Here is a 23,488-nt window from a genome sequence, read left to right as displayed (position 1 = left end):
ATGTTACTTCCAACGAGAAAAAGGGAGATATCCTTGCTCATCGTTATTCCAGCCCAGTTCGTCTTTTGCCTCCAGTGGCCTCGTTGATGGGAAATTAGTGATCTTCCTTCCGTTCAGATAGCTAAGACAGAACAAGAAATGGGGGAAGAAAATCGGCCGTGTCCTTTTCGAAGCAACCATCTAGGCGTTGCATCGAGACAATATAGGCAGACCACGGAACGGAAAAACTATATTTAGATGATCGTACAATGTAGGCTTTCACGGCCGGCACTAATTTCACTTGAAACTTACCGGCTGAGGGGCCGCTTTACCTCTGAAGACGTCTCCTGCACTCGAAAATCAAATGTTAAGAGGAAGTTTTATACATCAACCACGGCCTATCAGCGCTGACGTTTCAAGTGAAATGTCAGTGAACTATGAGGATTCCCTAGAAAGTAATGCATCGCATTTTTTTTTCTCAACCGTTCTTTATTGAGCATAGTGAGCATTATATGCACGAAAGATTGGTGTTTTATCTACACGCCCTATTACTCCGCGCAATCTCCATCCCGTTCGATGACTTTCCTCCAGCGCGAAACAAGGACGTGTATGCTCTGTCGGCAACAGTCCTTGTCCAGTGCTTCACTGTGTGAATCACCTCCTCATCGTCCTCAAAATGTCTTCCACGAATGGCATACTTTAATGGTCCAACCAAGTGGAAGTCCGAGGCGGCTAGGTCAAGACTGTAGGGTGGACGGGGTAAACAGTCCAAACTCAGACTTGTGTGGGGCCGAGCGTTATCGTGTTGCAGCAAAACATCTCAGTTGCTGTGGCACGGAAGTCTCCGGAAGCGCGTCTAGAGTTTGTTAATGTATTGACATATTCTTCTGAATTAATGGCACCGCTTCTTGGCGCCACATCAATGAGAATCACACCTCCACAGTCCCAGAACACGGTGATCATTACCTTACCGGCGGGAGCAGTTGCTTTGAATTTTTTCTTCTATGTGGAGTGGAAAAGGTACCTTTCCATCGACTGTCGATATGTTTCGGTTTCAAAATGGTAAACTCAGGTTTCATCACCTGTACCAAACCGGGACAAGAAGGTCTTCCCCTCAGTTTCAAAACGTTGCAAGAAATCAAAACAAATATTTTTTTCTGTGCGATTTATGATCCACCGTTAGACACCGCGGGGCCCATCTTGCGCAAATTTTTGAATATCAAAAAGTGCGAATAATTGCATCCACACTTCTTTAGCTGATTGACAGATGCGGCGCCAACTGCCGAGTCGCAATGCGTCTATCCTCGCGAATGACAGCATCATCTCGCTGCAACATGTCAGGTGCGACAGCCGTGGATGGTCTCCCGTACCGCTGGAGCTCAGCCGAATCGCTTTCTGATTACTTCACTCTCCGTGCCCAGCGACTAACTATACTTCTGTCGAGAGAAGATGTTACATAGACTTTGCGCAAGCGTTTGTGAATATTCCCCGCAGTTCCTTTCCCTGCAGTGAGAAATTCAATGACGACACGTTGCTTGTAGAGTCCTGCAGCTACGCTATCTGTCGGAAGTGATGGAATATTGGCGCGCTCAGTCAGGAGACTTCAAATTATACGTAAGTAACGTTTCGTATTCGTAGCATTGTTTTCGGCTGAGAAAAAAAAATGCTCTTCATTACTTTCTGGGCAACCCTCGTATATTTAGATGACTGGGACGGGAATTTCAATCCCGCAGTCGACAAAAACGACACCAGTGTCATAACGATTGTACCAACCTTCTGGTGCGCCGGAAGTCAGCATAGGGGATACGTTCTAACAGCTGCTGACGGTCCTCATACTGCAGTCAGGGAACAGAGGACAGACCAGCTGCGCGGCGGTTAATGCTGCGAGGCGTATCCAGGGCCGCAGCTGGCAAATCCATCCCGATACCCGGGCTATTGGATTCAACAGCCTGCGAACGAAATGCCAGCTGCCCCCTGCGAAATTCAAAATCTTCCTGCATCGGAAAGTAACGAACCCTTTATTTACTGGCGCGGCAGGACTTACGACTTCAAGCAAATTCTGTTAGGAGGGACACATTCGTAACTCAACAGCCCGTTGGACTTATAAGGACCGAAGGGTCCCACCCCATACAGGTTGTGCTTTCTACGCTGGATGTCATCACAGCCTGTACACCATTCCAAAGCCTATACTTCAGCCTGAAATGTGAACAGGTGTACTGCAAATGGCTGCTTGGCGAGTGAAACAGCCGGCCAGGGTGGTCGAGCGGTTCTAGGCGCTACAGTCTGGAGCTGCGCGACCGTTACGGTCGCAGGTTCGAATCCTGCCTCGGGCATGGATGTGTGTGATGTCCTTAAGTTAGTTAGGTTTAAGTAGTTCTAAGTTCCAGGGGACTGATGACCTCAGTTGTTAGGACCCATAGTGCTCAGAGCCATATGAACCAGCCGAGTGAAAAAATGATGCAACGTTACACCAATAGAATTAGGGATTACATGTCAAAAGATATTAGTGATAATTCCTACGTAGTTACCTTTATGCATACTAATGGTGATTTGGATAAAATGTCATCACAGTACCCTTGCAGTATTCAATTATAACATAAAATATGGCTGCGGCGTAAGAGTCCCGTCACAACCAGGGCAGTGACTTCACAAGTTGAGGTTACACTGAGGTGACGAAAGTCATGGGACAGTGATATGCACTTATACAGATGGCAGTAGTATCGCGTACACAGGGTATGAAAGGGCAGTGTATTGGCCTAGCTGTCTTTTCTACTCAGGTGATTGATATGAAAAAGTTTTCGACGTGACTATGACCGCACGACGGGTATAGAAATGTAAATGTCGTGTGATTAGGCCCTCCCATCGGGTAGACCGTTCGCCGGGTGCAAGTCTTTCAATTTGACGCCACTTCGGCGACTTGCGTGTCGATGGGGACGAAATGATGATGATTATGACAACCCAACACCCAGTTGGGAATCGAACCCAGGCTCTGAGGATTGACATTCTGTTGCGCTGACCACTCAGCTACCGGGGGCGGACGACGGCAATTAATGGACTTTGAAGGCGGAATAGCAGCTGGAGCTAGACGAATGGGACATTCAATTTCGGAAATCCTTAGGGACCTCAATACCCCAAGATCCACAGCGTCAAAAGTGTGCCGAGAATACCAAATTTCAGTCATTACCTCTCACCATGGGAAACTTAGTGGCCGACGGCTTTTATTTAACGACAGAGAGCGGAGTTCTAAGCAAAGAAGGGAAGGCAGAAAGGTGGAAGGAGTATATAGAGGGTCTATACAAGGGCGATGTACTTGAGGACAATATTATGGAAATGGAAGAGGATGTAGATGAAGACGAAATGGGAGATAAGATACTGCGTGATGAGTTTGACAGAGCACTGAAAGACCTGAGTCGAAATAAGGCCCCGGGAGTAGACAACATTCCATTAGAACTACTGATGGCCTTGGGAGAGCCAGTCATGACAAAACTCTACCATCTGGTGAGCAAGATGTATGAGACAGGCGAAATGCCCTCAGACTTCAAGAAGAATATAATAATTCCAATCCCAAAGAAAGCAGGTGTTGACAGATGTGAAAACTACCGAACCATCAGTTTAATAAGTCACAGCTGCAAAATACTAACGCGAATTCTTTACAGACGAATGGAAAAACTGGTAGAAGCGGACCTCGGGGAAGATCAGTTTGGATTCCGTAGAAATGTTGGAACACGTGAGGCAATACTAACCTTACGACTTATCTTAGAAGAAAGATTAAGAAAAGGCAAACCTACGTTTCTAGCATTTGTAGACTTAGAGAAAGCTTTTGACAATGTTGACTGGAATACTCTCTTTCAAATTCTGAAGGTGGCAGGGGTAAAATACAGGGAGCGAAAGGCTATTTACAATTTGTACAGAAATCAGATGGCAGTTATAAGAGTCGAGGGGCATGAAAGGGAAGCACTGGTTGGGAAGGGAGTGAGGCAGGGTTGTAGCCTCTCCCCGATGTTATTCAATCTGTATATTGAGCAAGCAGTAAAGGAAACAAAAGAAAAATTCGGAGTAGGTATTAAAATTCATGGAGAAGAAGTAAAAACTTTGAGGTTCGCCGATGACATTGTAATTCTGTCAGAGACAGCGAAGGACTTGGAAGAGCAGTTGAACGGAATGGACAGTGTCTTGAAAGGAGGATATAAGATGAACATCAACAAAAGCAAAACGAGGATAATGGAATGTAGCCAAATTAAAACGGGTGATGCTGAGGGAATTAGATTAGGAAATGAGACACTTGAAGTAGTAAAGGAGTAGTAATTTAGGGAGCAAAATAACTGATGATGGTCGAAGTGGAGAGGATATAAAATGTAGACTGGCAATGGCAAGGAAATCGTTTCTGAAGAAGAGAAATTTGTTAACATCGAGTATAGATTTAAGTATCAGGAAGTCGCTTCTGAAAGTATTTGTATGGAGTGTAGCCATGTATGGAAGTGAAACATGGACGATAACTAGTTTGGACAAGAAGAGAATAGAAGCTTTCGAAATGTGGTGCTACAGAAGAATGCTGAAGATAAGGTGGGTAGATCACGTAACTAATGAGGAGGTATTGAATAGGATTGGGGAGAAGAGAAGTTTGTGGCACAACTTGACTAGAAGAGTAGGACATGTTTTGAGGCATCAAGGGATCACAAATTTAGCATTGGAGGGCAGCATGGAGGGTACAAATCGTAGAGGGAGACCAAGAGATGAATACACTAAGCAGATTCAGAAGGATGTAGGTTGCAGTAGGTACTGAGAGATGAAGAAGCTTGCACAGGATAGAGTAGCATGGAGAGCTGCATCAAACCAGTCTCAGGACTGAAGACCACAACAACAACAGAGAGCGGAGGCGTTAGCGTAGAGATGTCAGTGTTAACAGGCAAGGAACACTGCACGAAATAACCGCATAAGTCAATGTGGGACGTACGACGAACTTATTCTGTAGAACAGTGCAGCGAAATTTGGCGTTAATGGGCTATGGCATTAGGCGACCGACACGAGTGCATTCGCTAACAGCACGATGCCGTCTGCAGAGCCATTCCTGGCTCCTGACAATATCGGTTCGACCCTAGACCACTGGAAAATTGTGTGCAGGTCAAGTAACTTCTGATTTCAGTTGGTAAGAGCTGATCTTAGGGTTCGAGCGTGGCACGGGCCCCACGAAGCCATGGACTCACTGTCAACCAGGCACTGTGCAAGCTAGTGGGTGGCTGCATAATGGTGTGGGCTGTGTTTGCATGGAATGGACTGGATCCTCTGGTCAAGGTGAACCGATCATCGACTGGAAACAGTTATTTTCGGCTGCTTGGAGACCATTTGCGGCCATTCATGGACTTCATGTTCCCAGAAAACGGTAGAATTTTATTGTGTGACATTGTTCCATGTCACCACATAACAATTGTTCGCGATTGGTTTGAAAAACGATCTGGACAATTCAAGCTAATGATTTGGCCACCCACATCCCATATATATGTGACGTAATCGAGAGGTAAGTTCGTGCATAAGATCCTGGACCGGCAACACTTTCGCAATTAGGGACGGCTATAGGGGCAGCATGGCTCAATACTTCTGATGGGGAGTTCCAGCGACTTGCTGAGTCCAAGCCACCTCCAGTTGCTCCATTACGTAGGACAAAAGGCGGTCCGACACGATATTTGGAGGTATTCCACGACTTTTTTCACTTCAGATTACACTTTCTAGTTGTTTTGCTTTGATGTTTATAGCGTGTTTTTTTTCTGTCAGAACCTTTTGTGAGTAAAACCATATCCTTGGTGAAGACATACGGCATTTTATTTTATAAAAAGCAGCAAAAATAATGCATGGCTTCTAAAACATTAGTAAACTTCGTAAGATTTTGTTTTGTTTCCGGCTCTGGCTACCTATTACAGAAGATGTCTTACAGGCGAATAAATTTTCTAGATGATATTGATACACCATCTAAATCTATGCGCAGTACTCTACGGAACAATAACGCAGAAACTCTTCGACCGTGTGCTAGTAGTTCGCTATATATCAAAGAACCTAAACTATGTGCTAAAGAGAAAGTGGCAGACAATGAAGAAATTTTTCGACCTGTATCTCTTGAGGTGTGTGCTAGTGCTTCACAGAACGTAGAATGACAATCGAGCAGTTCGCTTTCTTTCAAATTGTCATAGAAAGAAGAATGTAGCGCATCCAGAACTCAGAAAGGTGGAACAAAGATTGAAGTGAGGGCACTAACAGTTGCACAAGGTACTATAATGAACACCGCGATGGCGTAGGTATAGCTGACATTGTGAGGTCTCTTTATGAAATAGACGGAAAGACTAAATGAACTGATACAGACTGTTTTACGCATTGATGGAAATGACCATAGTGGATTCCTATATTTCAAACCGTGACTTAAAACGGACACTTCCATTGATTAATTTAAAACGTAGAACTACACTTGGTCTACTTATACTTGGAAATCAAATGTCCAAAACATGGAAAAAACCCAAGAACGATCAAGATTCACCTGTTTAACGATGTACGATTTCAGAATACAGGATCTTGCTGGCAAAGATTCGTCAGTTCAAGAGGCAGATGTGAACTTTACTCATCTACAAAGGCGGAATCTAGACCCAAGCGTAAAAGCGTGATAATCTTTTGTGTGTTAATGAAAAAAAAGGAACTGTTTTTAAAAGCGTCACCAGAAGCAATAGTCCTAGCTCTAGGGTTCTTTTAGGACTTCTCAGACCTTTAATGTACTTGGCCTGTATAATCCTGTCGGGACTTAAACGTCCTCGGAACATTTTATGCATTTTAGTGACTTCATATTATTTTTCAACGAAATAATTCGCTATTAATTCAGTAACAGTTCATCAAGGACTAAAGTGAAAAGTTTGAACTCTGATTTTATATTTTTTTACAATTGCAGTAAATAAAAGGTTAAAAGAAATACTGCCCGCTGTCGAGGGTCTCGGCATGTCTCGTAAACGACCTGCAACAAGTGGCGGGAAACCTTTCTTTGTTAACACCAAATGTCCTGCTGAGTGCAGGGTTGTTAGGCAGCGAACATTTGTAGAGGTTAGAGAATGAACGGAATATGAACTGCCTAAAGCTTATGAAACTTGACTGATTCAGAATCTAAAATCTAGCTACAATTTTTCTGCTGATGAATCCATACAATCGACTGCCACATACGCACCACTTCACTACCAGACTTACGCCAGTTGTGTAGGAATACATGATCGCCTGGTATTAGTTCCAAACCATTTCCAAACCATCACTACCTTCTCTTAAGGACAAGATTGATATCTTATGCAGTGAGATTATTTGTAATGTGATACCAAGTAAGTGTTGTATGTTTGGTAGAATTGGTCCGCCACACAAAAAAAAAAAAAAAAAAAAAAAAAAAATAAAACGCTGTCTAGAGTTTTACACAAATGTTCCACGGATATTTGATCGTGGCTCTATGCAGGCTACCCCAGCAAATGCGCCTAACTTTCTTCGCAACACGATCTGGGATAAAGAGCGTTATCTCGCTCGTAAAACAAGATCCGATTTCGAACGGTATTCAAAGTGTGGGAAATATGCTCGTACCAGAAACATCTACATTTGCAGTGCAGTCGATCAATAATAATAGTCCGTATCCAACGTCTCCGGCCATTCTGATTTAGGTTCTCCGTGATTTCTCTAAATCGTTTCAGGCAAATGCCAGGATGGTTCCTTTGAGAGGGCACGGCTTTTTCCTTCCCCATCCTTTCCTAATCCGAGATTGTGCTCCGTTTCTAATGAACTCGTTGTCAACGGGACGTTAAACACTAATGGTTCAAATGGCTCTAAGCACAATGGGACTTAACACCTGAGGTCATCAGTCCTCTAGTTAGAACTACTTAAACCTAACTAACCACACACATCCATGCCCGAGGCAGGATTCAAACCTGCGACGGTAGCAGCAGCGCGGTTCCGGACTGAAGCGTCTAGAATCGCTCGGTCACAGCGGCCGGCGTTAAAGACTAATCTCCTCCTCCTCCTCCTCCATATTCAAATTAGGGTAAAAAAACCCATACTGTCAAACCATCTCAACCAAATTTTATGGACATCAGAGCAAGCCTGATCACCAGGCATACAGTATTCCCGCACGTGAGGAACTGAGTCGCATGTCTTTTCTGTGGCTCGACATTTCATAAAACACCTTGCCCTGTTCCTCCACAGGTCAGTGATATGTTACACTACTGTAAACAACGACACTCATTCTTTCTTGTGATCAGTGGCTTCTTGGCTCCTGCACGTTTGTAGGGTCCATTGCTTGTCAACAGATGCTTCTAAATGAATCAAATGGCTCAGAGCACTACGGGACCTAACTTCTGAGATCATCAGTCCCCTAGAACTTAGAACTACTTAAACCTAACTAACCTGACATCACACACATCCACGCCCGAGGCAGGATTCGAACCTGCGACCTTAGCGGTCGCGCGGTTCCAGACTGTAGCTCCTAGAACCGCTCGGCCACCAGATGCTTCAACCATGGGCTTCTGCAAGTGGACTGGACAAGTCACAGTTGGGTTGTTTCCAAGACACTTCACGATACAGGAAATGTGTTAGCAGTTGTGGATATCGACCACCTTCGGCTGTATATTGGAATGAGGGCGATGATAATTTGTGCCGGACCAGAACCCGAAAGCGGCTTTCCCGCTTCACGCGAGCGATCTCCTAAACCACTTCGGCTTTCTGATCAGGAATCACGGCCAGACCCAAACTCCCATATGTCGTCGTCCAAATGTCATAAACGGTACTCGTACGTTACGGATATTCCCGTCCAGGAAGGACGTAGGTATTGCGAGTCGAGGGCATGGTTCTGGAGAATAAACAGGAAATTGCAGTGCCTGTGATATTGAGAAGTGCGAGATAATGTTTCTTCGGACATTCAGAACATTATATCGTACTTTTTGTTGTGGCGTAGCAAGACAGTCACGCCACGGAAGCAGCCGAAAGGCACGCGCTAAGCTCACGCAGAATAGAGATAGGTCTGCAACAGGATACGTAATGAATGCTATAAAGAAAATTACGTAGCTCCTGGAATACTTAACTTTAATCCATCCTTGGTACATCTGGAGATTGTGGCGATACAAGTGAGACTCTTTAGATGCAAGCTATGTAAGGCTAATGGCGCCTTGCTAGGTCGTAGCGATTGACTCAGCTGAAGGCTACTCTATCTGCTCTGCAAATGAGCGAGGCTTCGTCAATGTGCATCGCTAGCTACGTCGTCCGTACAACTGGGGCGAGTGCTAGTACGTCTCTCTAGACCTGCCGTGTGGTGGCGCTCGGTCTGCTATCACTGAAAGTGGCGACACGCGGGTCCGACATGTACTAATGGACCGCGGCCGATTTAAAGCTACCACCTAGCAAGTGTGGTGTCTGGCGGTGACACCACACTTTTTAATATAACAGGCACCACTATACGGTTTTCGTCGCTAACCATATGCCTGCACGCATGATATTAGTCTGAAATTTTCCTCGTGGAATGCCTGAACCTGTGACTCTACAATTATGCTCCATGCGAACTTATTAAATTATCTCCCACGACCCATTCTGCCATTAAGAATGTATATTATGTTGACGAATTGTGACTGTGCATACCTGTCTTCATCTGTATAGTACGACGTAACAAATATTTTCTGTGTTCATAAACTTTTTTGTACAGTAAAAGAGTAAATCCCTCCACACGAAAATGTCTTTTAAATAGATTTCACTACCCTTTCTGCAATCATTTAAAGCACCTTCTTCATGCCGGATAGTCTCCTGAGACACCCAGGTAACTGACGCCTATATTGTGGAACATTCAAAAACGATTGTATTTAAACCGTGTGTGCTGTGAATCAGAGAGATTTTATGTTGGTAGCTAGATCTACGAATTTTGTTTTCTGTTAATGATGGAAACTCCGCTGATGCATTTCCTGTGTGGTAATGTATACGGTATACAGCGTAAACTCCCGTTGTTGTTTCATTCTTCTCACCTGACACAGTTTCTTAACTCTCCGAAATGACAACAATAAACTTTTCTTGCTAAAGAATTTACTTTTGACTTTTCGTACATCAATAACTCACCCCTTTACGGAAACTGATGGTAGTGTCAAATTCCTATTATTGTTAGTATGGCCCTGATTAAGATTTGGTACCTCTTTCCAAAATACATAATAGAAATATTTGGGTTAACTGTAATGACATCCAAATGTTCATTTTAACCCACAAGTTTTACTAGAAGTTTTCATACTGAAGGTGGTACCACTCTTACGCCACTTACCGAAGGAAAGCTGCTCATGCGACTGGTTATAGAGTGTTCCAGTGTAAGGTGCAACACGAATTGTGGCTCGGCTCGGCTCTTTCACATTCACGAAGTGTTAGCAGAAGTGAAAGCCAATCACAGAAAAATTTTAGTGCCAAGTGGTGATTGAACTATGAGACATAAAAGTCAATGGCTATATAGGTTCTTTGACTTTACAAGCACCGTTCGTCCATTGGATGTAAACATTCCCTAGAGAATATGTAAAAAGACTCGTCGTCTTACGCAACGAACTGTAATGGTCGCCTGCGTGTCTTTTGACATTCAGTGGTACGCACGAACAAAAAGCGAGTACCAGCTGTTCAGGGCAAGTGCACAAACAACTCTGCACACAGTACGAGAAGCGAAAGCTGGAATTATCGCCTGTGACGACCTTAATGTCAGCAGATCGTAAATTTCTGCTATGGCTCTGGTCGACTGAACAGTTGAATTACAAGTAGGTACCGGCAAATTGCTTCTTGGAGTCGTTATTTTTGCTCAGTTTCTCCTTTCCCTAATCGACAAGGTGGGCTGTTTGAGAACTTGGCCCATTATCAAGCTCGGGTCTTTCTATCCTGATCGTAGCGAAATCGGACTGGAAAAATTCAAAAAAGGAATTTCCGTTTTCAACATTCGCTTTATAACGAAGGAAAATCTTTCGAAAACCTTTATCGGGTTCGAGAGATATCTACATACGCATTTACATCTACATCTGTACTCTGCAAACCACTGTAAAGTGCATAACAGAGAGTACTTCCCATTTTACCAGTTATTAGGGCTTCCTTCCCGTTCCATTCACATACGGAACTCAAGAAGAACGATTGCTTAAATGTGTCTATGTACTCTGGAATTTGTCTAGTATTGTCAGTTCCTTCCGGAGCCGTATTGTATTCCAGTATTCAGTGCATAACGCTTATTCTTGAAAATTTGTAAGTAGGCTTTTTTAGGATATTTGGTGTCAACGTTGAACTGTCTGCCAATTCAGTTTCTTCAGCGTCTCCGTGAAACTCTCGCTATGGTCAAACAAACCTGTGGCCTTTCGTGCTGACTTTTTCTGCATCCGTTCAATCCGCTAGTCTTATTTGCTACAAGTCCCACACAGATGAGCATAATCCTAGGATGACTCCCAAGAGTGCTTTGTAAGCTACCTCTATTGCAGGCTTATAGCACTTCCCTAGTATTCCACCAATCAACAGAAGTCTGACACCGGCTTCACCCACTAATGAGCCTATATGATCGTTCCATTTCATGGTCCCACAAATTGTACACCCATATATTTGTATGAGCTGGTCGATAGTGATTGTGACTCCCTGACGTTGAAGTCATAGCTGCTACATGTTTTTGGTTTGTGAACTGCACAGTTTTACGTTTCTGAATGTTCAAAGCATGTTGCCAATAATTGCAACACTTTACAGTCTTCATAAGATCTGACTGTACAGCTTTTTTTCAAAGAGTACTTCATTATACACTGAAGAGCCGAAAACCTTGTACACCTCCCGCGTAGAGCCCCAGCGAGCACGCGGAAGTGCCGCAACACAACGTGTAATGGACTCGACTATTGTCTGAAGTAGTGATGGAGGGAACTGACACCATGAATCCTGCAGGGCTCTCCATAAATCCGTAAGAATACCTGAGGACGGAGATCTCTTCTGAACAGCACGTTACAAGACATCTCAGATGTGCTTAATAATGTTCATGTCTGGGGAGTCTGGTGGCCAGCAGAAGTATTTAAACTCAAGAGAATGTTCCTGGAGCCACTCTGTAGCAATTCTGGACGTGTGGGGTGTCACATTGTCCTGCTGGAATTGCCCAAGTTCGTCGCAATGCACAATGGACGTGAATGGATGCAGGAGATCAGACAGGATGCTTACGTACTTGACACCTGTCAAGAATCGTATCTAGACGTATCAGGGGTCCCGTATCACTCCAACTACACACGCCCCACATCATTATAGAGCTTCCACCAGCCTGGACAGTGCCCTGCTGACATGCAGGGTCCATGGATTCATGAGGTCGTCTCCATATCCGTACGCGTCCATCCGCTCGATACAATGGGAAACGAGACTCGTCCGACCAGGCAACATGTTTCCAGTCATCAACAGTCTAATGTCGGTGTTGAAGAGCCCAGACGAGGCGTAAAGCTGCGTGTCGTGCTGTCATCAAGGGTACACGAGTGGGCCTTCGGCTCCGAAAGCCCATATCGATGATGTTTCATTGAATGGTCCGGACGCTGACACTTGTTGATGGTCCAGAATTGAAATCTGCAGCACATTGCGAAAGCGTTGCACTTCTGTCACGTTGAACGATTTTCTTCAGTCGTCGTTCGTTGCAGGATCTTTTTCCAGCCGCAGCGATATTGGAGATTTGGATATTTTACCAGATTCCTGATATTCACGGTACAGCTGTGAAATGGTCGCAAGGAAAAATCCTCACTTCATCGCTACCTCAGTGATGCTATGTCCCATCGCTGATGCGGCGACTATAGCACCACGTTCAAACTCACTTAAATCTTGATAACCTGCCATTGCAGCTGCAGTATCCGACCTAACAACTGCGCCAGAGGCTTGTTGCCGACCGCAGCGCCATATTCTGCGCGTTGACACATCTTTGTATTTGAATGTCCATGCCTATAGCAGTTTCTTTGGCACTTCAGCGTATATTTCCGAATATTCAAAACATGTTGCTAATCACTGCAACACTTCGCAACATTATCAAGATTTGACTGTGTAACTTCCTTAAGAGAGTACTTCATTACAGGTAACCGCATCATGTGAGAAAAGTCAGAGGTTGCTTTTAATGTTGTCTGCGAGGTCATTAACATACAACACGTACAGCAAGGTCTCAACACACTCCCTTGGGGCATACCTGAAGTTACTTTTACTTCTGGCGACGACTCTTTGTGCAAGATAATATACTGCCACTTCCCTACCAAGATATCCTCCGTTCAGTCTGACATTTCACTTGATAGCCCATACGATTGTGCTTTTGATAACAAGTGTAATGCCGTACTGATTCAAATGCCTTTCGAAAGTCAGGGAATAATATCTCTACCTGACTGCCTCGTCCCACGCTTTTCAGTATACCGTGTGAAGCTTTTCAAAAAAACTGTTTCTGGGAACGTATGTGCGAGAGAAAAACATGGATCCCTAATGCATGTATGTGTGTCTTTTTTAAATTTTATTTTCTATTTATTTATTTACTGAGTTTATCAGTCTTGTGACTGGCTTGATGGGGCCCGCTACTAATTCCTCTCCTGTGCTAGCCTCTTCACCTCAGAGTAGAAACTGCAACCGACGTTCTCAATTATTTACTGGATGTAGTCCATTCTCTACATTTCTCTACAGACTTTACCCCCTGCAACTCCCTCTAGTACCATGGAAGATGTTTCCTGGTGTCTTAACAGATGTCCTACCATCCTGTCGCTTCTCCTTGTTACTGTTTCTCGTATTTTCCTTTCCTTTCCTCTTCGAATTTTCAATATTCATCTATAGCACCACAACTCAAATGCCGACTCTCTTCTGCCCCGGTTTTCCCACAGTCCATGTTTCACTACCGTACAATGCTGTGCTCCAAACGTACATTCTCAGAAATTTATTACTCAAATTAAAGCCTATAATTCGTACTGGTAGACTTCTCTTGGCCAGGAATGCTCATTTTACCTGCGCTATTCTACTTTTTATCTCCTCCCTGCTCCGTTCATCATGGGTTATTTTGCTGCCTACGTACCAAGTAGTAATTAGACCGTGTGATGGAGTAAAGTCAAGTTCTTGCTACAAATGCATGCGTAACGAGGTGTACACACGACCTTCGCTCATTCCGATATCAATAAAGCAGCCTTGTCAAGGAAATTTACCATGGGGCACCTAAGATTTGTACCTACGTTTGACTAAAACTGCTGTCCTGGGAAACCACTAAAATTTTTCTATCTTCTGTTTGATTGCACTTCTTTCTTCGTGGAATGCCATTCGTCTTTTGACGTACAATCGCAAATCACGAGCGATGTAGATTTTAATTAATTACCGAGGTTTCGAACACTGTTTTGTAGGAGTGTGGTGCATACCGACTGCTGATAGTTATATGTGAATTAGGAACTTGTGTGCGTTAAGCAGGAGTCGTCACGATTTCCGTCGAAGCTGGTGTGTGATTCTGGTCTCCGTAAAAGCAAGAGTTGAGGGACAGTCACCGAGGCGAACGAGGTTAGTACAGGCATATAACGGCGTGAGAAACGCACCATGTCCCTGTGGTGTCTTCATCTGCGGACGTCCGTCAATCAAGAGCTTTCATACTTGATGAAACTGAAAGTACTGCGTAAGCTTAGCTCAGGTCGTTACCATGTGCACTGACATTATTCGTGATATGCACACCTAACCGCACGCTCACTTTCACTTCCTCCTCTGGCTTAGGCCTTTCCTAGCGTAATTGCTACCGCAAAATGATAGTTCTGAACTTCGCCTCCCCCCCCCCCTTTCTCTCCCCCTCATCCACTCCGCGCAAAGTAAATGAATTTGCGTTTTCGCTGACTTCGGTTCAGGTTCGTGTTTCCCTAAAACCGTTCACACGCACTGGTTCATGTAGTTCGGGAGATTTACGACTCTATTTTTCCTGCAAGGAAGTGGTGCTTTGGTAGTTACTACATGGGTAGCGTCCTGCGTGTTGTGGAATTGTAAAGTGGGTGAATCATTATAAAGTGAGTGATAGTAGGCTTGTTCTGTTGTACCACTTTCCAAATTACGTTCGCGTGTAGAGTACGGGAAAAATGAATTCATACATGCGTCTGTACTTCAAATGGTTCAAATGGCTCTAAGCACTATGGGACTTAACATCTGAGATCATCAGTCCGCTAGACTTAGAACTACTTAGACCTAACTAACCTAAGGACATCACACACATCCATGCCTGAGGCAGAAATCGAACCTGTGACCGCAGCAGCCGCGTGGTTCCTGACTGAAGTGCCTAAAACCGCTCTGTCACAGCGGCCGGCGCGTCTGTACTTCCAGTTATTAATCCAAGTGTATCTTTACCATCTTTGTGCCACCTGAACGCCACCTACAAAACTATGGCGTTTCTACAAGGGTATTTTGCGAGCATTTAGGAGGGACCTTGTGCCTATGGTGACACGTTATAGAGTAACTGCATTTTGTTTGATTTCTTGCCCACAATTGTCTGTGAGTGGCGTTCAGTAGGTAACACAGCAATTTATTTTCTGAAAGAAGGTTGGTTTCATTCAGGATTACGAGGTGCATTCAAGTTCTAAGGCCTCCGATTTTTTTTCTAATCAACTACTCACCCGAAATCGATGAAACTGGCGTTACTTCTCGACGTAATCGCCCTGCAGACGTACACATTTTTCACAACGCTGACGCCATGATTCCATGGCAGCGGCGAAGGTTTCTTTAGGAGTCTGTTTTGACCACTGGAAAATCGCTGAGGCAGTAGCAGCACGGCTGGTGAATGTGCGGCCACGGAGAGTGTCTTTCATTGTTGGAAAAAGCCAAAAGTCACTAGGAGCCAGGTCAGGTGAGTAGGGAGCATGAGGAATCACTTCAAAGTTGTTATCACGAAGAAACTGTTGCGTAACGTTAGCTCGATGTGCGGGTGCTTTGTCTTGGTGAAACAGCACACGCGCAGCCCTTCCCGGACGTTTTTGTTGCAGTGCAGGAAGGAATTTGTTCTTAAAAACATTTTCGTAGGATGCACCTGTTACCGTAGTGCCCTTTGGAATGCAATGGGTAAGGATTACGCCCTCGCTGTCCCAGAACATGGACACCATCATTTTTTCAGCACTGGCGGTTACTTGAAATTTTTTTGGTGGCGGTGAATCTGTGTGCTTCCATTGATCTGACCGGCGCTTTGTTTCTGGATTGAAAAATGGCATCCACATCTCATCCATTGTCACAACCGACGAAAAGAAAGTCCCATTCATGCTGTCGTTGCGCGTCAACATTGCTTGCCAACATGCCACATGGGCAGCCATGTGGTCGTCCGTCAGCATTCGTGGCACCCACCTGGATGACACTTTTCGCATTTTCAGGTCGTCATGCAGGATTGTGTGCACAGAACCCACAGAAATGCCAACTCTGGAGGCGATCTGTTCAACAGTCATTCGGCCATCCCCCAAAACAATTCTCTCCACTTTCTCGATCATGTCGTCAGACCGGCTTGTGCGAGCCCGAGGTTGTTTCGGTTTGTTGTCACACGATGTTCTGCCTTCACTGAACTGTCGCACCAACGAACGCACTTTCGACACATCCATAACTCCATCACCACATGTCTCCTTCAACTGTCGATGAATTTCAATTGGTTTCACACCACGCAAATTCAGAAAACGAATGATTGCACGCTGTTCAAGTAAGGAAAACGTCGCCATTTTAAGTATTTAAAACAGTTCTCATTCTCGCCGCTGGCGTACGGTGCTGCCATCTCTGGGACGTATTGACAACGAACGCTGCCTCATTTTAAAACAATGCGCATGTTTCTATTTCTTTCCAGTCCGGAGAAAAAAAATTGGAGGCCTTAGAACTTGAATGCACCTCGTACAATACACCGTATTATTCCCCACTCTTTTGGCTACAAAAATCTATTTTGCAACACAGTCTCCGTTCTGTGCGACGGCCTTGGGAGGGCTGTATGCCCGCATGATGCCACACTACTAGTCGACGTTAGAGCCAACATTTTGCTGCATTAACGAATTCCCATCGTGCACGTACGGCCTCCTACCGAGAACATCCTTCATTGGGCCAAACGGATGGAATTCGGAAGGCTCAAGGTAGATGGGGAAGAACAGTCCAGTGATATTTTGTGAGCTCCTCTCGGGTGAGCAGATTCGTGTGAGGCATTGCTTTGTCATGGAGAAGGAGAAAATCGTTCGCATTTTTGTGGCGGCGAGCTCACTGGTCCTCTCTTCAGTTTCCTGAGGGTAGCACAACAGTTCACCTGCAGAGTTGGTCGTTGCGCCATGAGTGAGGAGCATCAAACAGAACAACACCTTCTTAGTCCTAGAAGACCGCCGCCATAACTTTACCGTCGGAGGCGAAGTCGTGTGGCGCCATCCCATGGATTGCCATTTTGTTTCCGGTTCAAAGTCATGAACAAATGTTTTATTCCTTGTGACGCTGTCCGACAAAAAATTGTCACGATTAGCCTCATAATACGCAAGCAATTTCGCACAGAGGTCCTTCGTTGTCCTTTAAGGTCTCTTGTTAGGCGTCGAGGAACCCAGCGGGCTCACGCCTATGAGTATCCCAACCGGTGAGCGAGTGAGTCAGTACTACCAACGGAGACGTCGAGCCGAGCAGGGAGGTCTTTGTGATCCATCGATCACCTCGAATGAGAGTGTCCGCACGTTCAAACATTGCATGAGTCACTGCTATGTGTGGCCCGCCAGCACGCAGGAGATCGGACAGGTTTGCGCGTACATGTCGCGATGATGTCAGAGGCCTAGCCCAACAACTCGCCGTGCTTTTGCTCACTGCCAGGTCTCCGCAGACTTTCTGCAAGCGCCTATGAATATCTGCGATGCTCTCGTTTTCCGCTAAATAAACTCAATGACAGCTCTCTGCTTGCAACGAACCTCCGTTACAGACGCCATTTTGAAGGCTACGTGTAGCACCGCCACCTATCGGAACTTCTTGAAACTATAGGTGCTGAATCTGGGATATTCCACGAGGTCCCACAGCAATTTCCGCATTTTTTTCAACAGAAATTGGGCGAAAAAAATGTGTTGTATTACTTATTGAACTGTGCGGCTGGTCCCGGCGGAGGTTCGAGTCCTTCCTCGGACATGGGTGTGTGTGTTTGTCCTTAGGATAATTTAGGTTAAGTAGTGTGTAAGCTTAGGGACTGATGACCTTAGCAGTTAAGTCCCATAAGATTTCACACGCACACTTATTGAACGCCCCTCATATGAATCTGACACAACAGTACAAATTACGGTATACTTTGTCTTACTGTTCCCTTCACTCACGGTACATTCTGTTGACATCAGCAATGCCCACTTTCGTCTTCGCTCCCAAGACTGCATTGAGTACTGCTAGGTTCTACCTCGGGTTTATTGTTCTGGCAGTTTTAGTGGTACGTTAACACACAGCTGTAGGGATGGTGAAAGATGGGCATGTCATTTTAATTTTTGTAAGTTATCGATGTGCACGTCAGAGAGAGAGCCAGTTATGGTCGTGCAAACAGTCTTTGGTCTTGTCGTGGCACAGTCTTTGCTTCTGCGCAGTCTGATACGTTCTTAGTTGCAGTGTGGCATGTGATGGACGTATTCAGTAGTCCTGTGTTGACTAGTGATTCTGTCTGTTAGATGAAGAAAGATTCATTGTAAAGGACAGAGGATGAATAGGATGTAAATAGTAAAAGGCGAAAAGAATATCAATTTTGAGTAATCATTCCATGTAGGCTTTCACGGCCGGCGTCTTTATCAGTAAACTCTTCCGGGCTAAGTTGCCGTGGTCGATCTGTAGAACTTCATCTCCCTGATGTTTCGTTCTCAACTACGGAGAACATCTTCCGAGGTGAGACACAAGATGTGCTTTCTCAAGACAAGAAATTTGAGGTAAGACTGTAGCACTGCGCAGCTAGTTCGTCGGAATGATTATTGTCAGGCAGTTAGCTTCATTCACTTGCTTGAGCTGAAAGAAAGACCGCCCCACTTTACTGAGTCATGCGTTAACATATCAGCTGATTAAGCTGCTTGGTTTTTATAGAAATATTCAGTTAACATTGTACCCTTTTTAAATCATTGTTCACTCTGTTAAGCATAGTATTGTTCAGACCAACGTTACGTGTGAAGATCAGGCCAAGTTTTGCTCCGTATTTTTGAATACATACTTCACTATAAAATCGTTGTCTTGGAATGTCATTTCATAGGAATAGTTACCCTCCCCATGCAACTGTTTAAAGAAGGTTTATCATCGCACCTTGTCTTATCCAACAATTTGAATATTCTTTGGAAACTTTATTCAACAATAGAACTCTATCTTAGCCGCTGCCTGTTTGCTTTGTACTTCGAGAAGTTTGCAACAGTGTTCTCAAGATGCGAGGTAAGTCATTTTGATTGATGATGATGATGATGATGATGAGGTCCCATACTCCGAAGAGCGTAAGGGACGATGCGGGAGACCCGTACCGCCGTACGAGTCGGTGGTTTTCCATTCCCTTCCTCCGACCGTAATGGGGATGAATGATGATGATGAACACGACACAACAACACCCAGTCATTTCGAGGCAGGAAAAATCCCTAACCCCGCCGGGAATCGAACCCACAAACCCGTGCGCGGGAAGCGAGAATGCTACCACAAGACCACGAGCTGCGGTTGTTTTGATTAGTGGCATAAAATTGTTTTACTTCAGTTGCGCATGTAATATAAACACAAGATGTATTCGGACGAGTTACAGTTCAGTCCAAATTAGGTTCCGTTTAGTCAAAGGTTAGCATACGAGTTTAAGTTGAATAACAGATTGTGGGTTCATAGTTTTGGTAGTACTTAGAGTGGGAGGAAAATTTGGGCTAAACTTCATACAGAAGTACATAGCAGGGAACTCAGATTGGGTTTACAGTTGAACAGTTGCCCGATATGCACCTCGTGTATCGGTTCACAGAACGCTACGGGACAGCAACGTATGCTGAGCTGTGCATGCAGCGACAGCAATTCCATATCACACTACTTTTGCATTTGAGGGTAGTTGCATTAATCTACGTTTTGTATTGCACGTTATACGTTTTCGTGATTGCGTATTACCCGGTTTTTCACAACTGTGAATGCATTTTTACAGAAAAGTAGCTGGGACAACGAACCTAATAAATCATAACTACAATATTCCTCTGAGCAAGCTAGCAGAGGACAGTGGTCATTTATACCAAAGTACTGAAAAATAACCCCCCGAAAAAGCTCAGAATATTTTGTTGACAACGTTCGGGTTCACCTTGGGTGTAGCTGTCTGCAGCATATTTGCAGATTCTGCCCTGAATACCTGTTCTTAGAATTTTCTTGACCTCTTAGCCATCTTTCTTTGTCTGTCTGCCAGCTGATATTCATCAGCACTTTTCCCAGCGCTAGGAAAAGCGTGTCGCTATTCACACTGACCTTCTCTTAAACCTCTCGTTTTGCTGTGTTACTTCAACCTGATAAGGATCCTACGCACTTGAACTGTATTCCGGTACGGACAGCACAACGGTACGTTGGGAAGAACCCCGCAGAGAGTATCGAAGTAAGCCGTTTTACTAACCCATAACTGACGCTCTTCTAATGCCCAACTTCCCATTTCTCTACGTTAAACGCTAGCTGCCATTCTTTTCGCAGTGTTCATTTTTTGCCCCTTTTCTGACAAAATATTAACACAGTTCTTATCGTACACTAGTTTCTCATAGATAAACACGTCATCTCCGATAAGACTTAGGCTGCATGCAGTACAATCCGACACGCTATAGAACATGTGCAGCCAGTGACCGAAAAAGAATTACTCTGCGTTTCTTGACTCGTGGTAGCTGCCTGTGCAAAACACAGCGGCCGACTGCAAGGTGCAATGCAATGCAGTCTGCATCGAGACTCCTTTCATGTTCACTACAAAAGGTGCACTTTCTCGCCAACATTCCCGCTCGGAAACACCGACGAGAAAGTGCTGCATAGAAAGAACGGACCGAGATTCAAGCACGTGAATGCGATACACTACGTGAGCAGCAGTTCGGTCGAATATATTCTGTGAGCGGCTTTCGGAGAACTTCTGTTCCTTCTAACTGCGGGCAGCCAATTTCTCAGGAAGACGGAGTAGGGAACCACCAAAAATGTAAACGCCCTTACGATAATGCCGCTGCTCTCGTTCCTTAAGTTGGTAGCAAAACAGCACCTTTTGGGAAGTCCAGAAACACCCAATCCACCTGTTTCATTCAATTCTTTCCTCTGCGGATATCATGTATATAGCGCCCGAAATGTATTGAGCCTGATTGGTGTTCGCTGAATCATTGCTGCTTGCCACAGAGATGGTCAGTTTTAGCGCGAAAAGTTTGGGGCAAATTAATAACATAAAACAAGAGACGAAACAGACTCACGGCCACCGAATAGTCAAAGTACTAGCATGCTGAATTTTTTATCAGAAGACTGATGTATCAGTGAAATATCGTACCACAATTACATATGTCGTCAAGTTTTACACTGAAAAACAGTCTGGGTAGTTTTTCAATCTGAAATAATTCCAGACAGTACGTGTAGTAGTCGACCAGAATGGAATGGAATAAATTGTACGTCTTCAGCTAAATAACCATTCCACGCTGGCTGTAGGGAACTGGTTGACCCCATAGAAGCTGGAGAATATGGGAAGCTGCTCCTTTTCTACCGATAAAGAGAACCTGGTTTCAGTTGTTCACGTTATAAGTTTGTTATTAATTTGGAATCTTCATCACCAGCATACAAGATCAGATTTTAATTTTGTAGAATTATCTTTAGTTTGTAACGGTACAGTACCTTTGCGTCTTGTGAAAGTAACATTATCGCTGACGCGAACTGTTCTCAGTAGCAGGCTCGGAGAAAAAGAGCTCTACGCAGCGACTTCTGTAAGTCATGAACGAGATACGAAGCTATATTGTTTCGCGTTTGCACAGATTTAATTTGTGATACATACTATTTGTAAAAAATGCGTATTTTTAAGTGTTTGTGTGTGGGAGAGTGGATATGTGTGAGTAAATAACGCTCGTGTTCCAACAAACTGACTAGGTAATTTAGTTGTGAAAGAAGCCTCAGCTGCCACAATAGTACACAAATGTTTAGGAATCAAAGTCGCTCATCAAGAAAGCAGATGGGTTGTTATCACTGTTATCATCAATAAGGGGTACTGTACTGTGGGTCACTATTACTGCTCTTCGGCGAAGCATAGTTCGGCTTCCGTGACGCGTTCGAAAATGATACGGTCTACTTTTGCCCAAACAAAAGACTTGCGTGACGATAACGTGTGAAACATTCTCATGCTGTCTATTTCCTCCTGTGCGACCCAGTTTGTGAATCGTTGTCACTGTTAGGTGCGATATGACGTAAACTGTTAACATACTGGCTACCGACAGAGCAAATGACGAATCGCCCTGGATTTTGCCTCATGAGATGTGGAAAAGCGCTCATAAATCACGGTAAGGCATTTTGCAGCACCAGACCAAAGGCTGTTAACGCCGTACGCGAAATGGAGGCGACCTCAATAATCTGGTCATACAAAATATTTTTTCTTTGCTATTGCTCCATGGTATGATCTGATACGAATAAAGGCACTACGTCAGGTTATTCGGTTTGTATATCGGATATAAATGATTTTATAAACATAAATACAAACAATCTGTTTAGCACAGATCGAATTATGTAATTATTGTCAACGGGATGATTCGAACAATGATATTTATTGCAAATTGTATTACCTAGACTGTACCTGTTGTAGTAATGTTATTTTTTATCTAAAGTCTAAGACGCACCACGAAGGAATAATCCGAATACGACGGAAATTGGTGGACGTGATGTACATATACAGACAAATAAATGACTACATTTTCTGGATTCACTCAAGAGAAAAAGCTTCACAAATTGAGCAAGTTAATAACGCCTTGGTTCACCTCTCGCCCTTATGCAAGCAAGTATTCGGCTTGGTATTGATTGATAGAGTTATTGAATGTCCTCCTGAGGGGTATCGTGACAAATTCAATCCAACTGGCGTCAAAATTCCGAGCTTGTTGGACGGCCCTGCCCATAATGCTCCAAACGTTCTCAGTTGGGCAGATATCTGGCGATCTTGATGGTCAACGTGGGGTTGGGCAAGCACGAAGAAAAGCAGTAGAAACGCTCACCGTGTGCGGGTGGGCATTATCTTGCTAAAATGTAAGCCCAGGGTGGCTTGCCATGAGGGGAAACAAGAAGAGACGACGAATATTGTCGACGCACTGCTGTGCTGTAGAAGTGCCGTGGATGACAACCAAAGCGGTCCTGCTAGAAAATGAAATGGTACCCCAGACCATCACTCGCGGTTGTCGGACCGTATGGCGCGCGGCAGTCAGATTTTTACCCCACGGTTGTCTGGGGTGTCTACAGAAACGTCTCCGCTGGCCATAGGAACTCAGATGGAAGGGCGCTCATCATTGAAGACAATTTTACTCCAGCCAAGAGATTTCAGGCCGGAGGTGAGTCTGGAGACGCCTCAGACAGCGGTGGGATGCCAACATGGCTGTCG

Source organism: Schistocerca serialis, chromosome 2 (assembly GCF_023864345.2).
Source record: "Schistocerca serialis cubense isolate TAMUIC-IGC-003099 chromosome 2, iqSchSeri2.2, whole genome shotgun sequence".
In the NCBI taxonomy this organism is placed as follows: domain Eukaryota; kingdom Metazoa; phylum Arthropoda; class Insecta; order Orthoptera; family Acrididae; genus Schistocerca; species Schistocerca serialis.
The sequence above is the reverse complement of the archived record's forward strand: the minus strand, read 5'-3'. Positions refer to the sequence as shown.